Below are 2937 nucleotides of genomic sequence, written 5' to 3' on the forward strand. Positions count from 1 at the left end.
TATAAACCAAATGAAACTAATAGACATATACAGGATTTTTCAACCTAGAGGAGCTGACTCCACATTCTTCTCAGCTGTCCATGGAAACTTTTCCAAAGTAGATCACATCCAGGGCCACAAAGAAAGCACCAGCAAATTCAAAAGATGTAATATACTTTCCTGCACATTTTCAGATCACAACGGAATGAAAATACAAAATCAATTAACAAGAGGACCAAAATAAAGTATATGAATACATAAACATTGAATGATACACCGTTGAATGAGGATTGGATATGATCAGAAATAAGGGAAGAAATAACAAATTCTTAAAACTAAACAAAAATAGAGACATGACATGCAAAAATGTATGGGACACTTTGAAGGCAGTGTTGAAACTTTATAGTATTGAGTGCCCAAATAAGAAGAAGAAAGAGTCATCAAATAAACAACCTAAGGACATGTCTCAGGACCTACAAAACCAGCAACAGTCTAATCCCTAAATCTTCTCCCATTCTGTTAGCTATTTGTTGAGGTTCTTGATGATTTTCTTTGCTGTACAGAAGCTTTCCAGACCCGTGTGTCTCAGCATCCTAAGTCCTGGGATTACATATGTGTACTACCTTGTCTGGCTTACATTTTCTTACTCCTATAAAATATATTTGGACTGCAAATTTTGGTAAGGACCAATACTATTAATTGTGTACAAGTAGAGGCAGATGATCACGATTTCAAAGCCCAGCCTTGGAATCTTAAAAACGTCATTGGTAAAATTTTTAAAAAGGAAGTGGATGTTGGTTAGTGTTGTACTGCCAGTGGGTCCAATTCCCACAGGGGTAAAACCATTCATCTTTAGTTAAATATATTTGTATATTTTTCTATATAAATAAAGTCAACAACTGGTATTTATTTAACTGTAACTGAAAATGAACATGGACAAAGAAATGTACTGGGTAAATGTTTCAAATATTAATTCACAACTCAATAGGCATCTAATCGTATCGTGAAACAGAACAGAAGAAATGAACACATAAATGAAGTTTCTGCCAGAGAGGAGGGCTCATTTCCCTCAGGGTGGAGAAGCACAACAAACTCCAGGCAGCATTTCATTTATGATATTTATCAAACAAAAAGCATCAGGGCTTGTTCAGGACAATAATCCACTGTGGCTGTGTCTAAAGGAAGACAAGATTAACCTGTTACTCATTATAATCTCTAATGGAGACTCCTTTCTGAGCATAACAGGATGTGAGTTTAAGCTACACCAGGTGCTATGCCGAACCACACATCTATATCCACCTTGTATGAAAGGGGCATCTGGACCTGGTCCTTCCTTGTCCTTCATGTTCTCTAAAGACTATTTCATAATTGTATTACAATATTCCTTTTATTACAATTTTTATTAAAAAATTACAATGTCCATTCCTACAAATATAACTTATGTGTATGACATTCTTTATTTGTAACGACATTCCTCCAGAAAAGAGAATACAAGAGAAGCCATTAAATCAAGTTACCCAATACTGTGTGTTGGGATGTACACTGGTCTTTTTCCCAAGGCCTGGAAAAATGTGGAAGCATTTCATATTTCTTTAAAATATTACTACATTTATTGAATTTCAGCATTAAAACATTAGTTTACTCAGTGTTATTACATAAATGAAGTAAAATCAGCACATAATCTAAAGGCATATAATAAAATCCATTGTATTATGATGTTACAATACAGACACAAGCATTCAAACAATATTTTCCTTCTCAAACAGTGATGTTAAATTTTTCATTCTCGCTTTGGCTATAAAAGTTTATAATATTAGTAAATATTGAGAGGAAACATATTTATAGATATATCAAAGAGTTGTTTCTTTCTCACGTGTCTGTGAAGAATTAAAAATTTTCCAACAACCAAGATATTCAAAGATTGCAAAGGAGTTTTGTATTGAATATTCTACAGAATTTTAATGGAAAACAGGCTCTTTTTCTCCCTAAAAAGAATTGGTAAAATGGTTTATATCACACATTCAAAATTTATTTTCTTACCTTAACAAAGAAGCAGTGTCTAGAACTCACACAGCAGTTTGACTGACCTCACTACTACAACTCAACTGAGACCTTTTTCTTTTGTCATAGTCTGTCATCTTTAGAGTTAAGAAACAAGAAAAATATGTACTACTTTAGAGTTAAGAAACAAGAAAAATATGTACTAGTGAGGTCCTCTGCAACTCAGTGACCCGGTTTCAAAATAAAGAATAAAAAATAGGACAGGGGGTGTATCTCGGAGGTAGAAGGCCCCTGGCTTCCATCCCCAGACACGCCAAAAAAAAAAAAAAAAAAATCAGAAGCTTCTGGGTGCTGGGACACACACTTGTAATCCCCACGCTTCAGAGGCTGAGACAAGAGGATGGTGCAGGTTCGAAGCCAGCTTCCACTGGCTTAAGAGACACAGTTTCCAAATAAAAAATATAAAATAGGTCTGGGAGTGTATCCCAGAGTTAGAAGGCCCCTCCGTTTTATCCATAGTGACAACAATAGAAGAAAAATCAGAAGCTTTTCTGTACACCAACCATAAATCCACTGAAAAAGAAATTCAGAAAACTCTTCCACTCAGGATTTCCCACAAAAAAAAAAAATACTTAGGAATAAACTTAAACAAGGAGGTAAAACACCTCTACAAAGAAAATTATAAAACATTGAAAAAAGAAATCAAAGAAGATCTTAGAAGATGGGAAGATCTTCCATGTTCATGGATAGGCAGAATAAATATTATCAAAATGGCCATATTCCCAAAAGTGATCTACAAATTCAATGCAATACCCATTAAGTTACCAAGATAATTGCTCACAGACATAGAAAAATCAGTCCTTAAATTCATTTGGAAAAACAAAAAACCCAGAATACCCAAAGTAGTTCTCAGCAATGAAAACCATGCAGGAGGAATTGCAATAACTGACTTTAAAC

This window comes from Muscardinus avellanarius (assembly GCF_963383645.1).
Source record: "Muscardinus avellanarius genome assembly, chromosome: 10".
Taxonomy (NCBI): Eukaryota; Metazoa; Chordata; class Mammalia; order Rodentia; family Gliridae; genus Muscardinus; species Muscardinus avellanarius.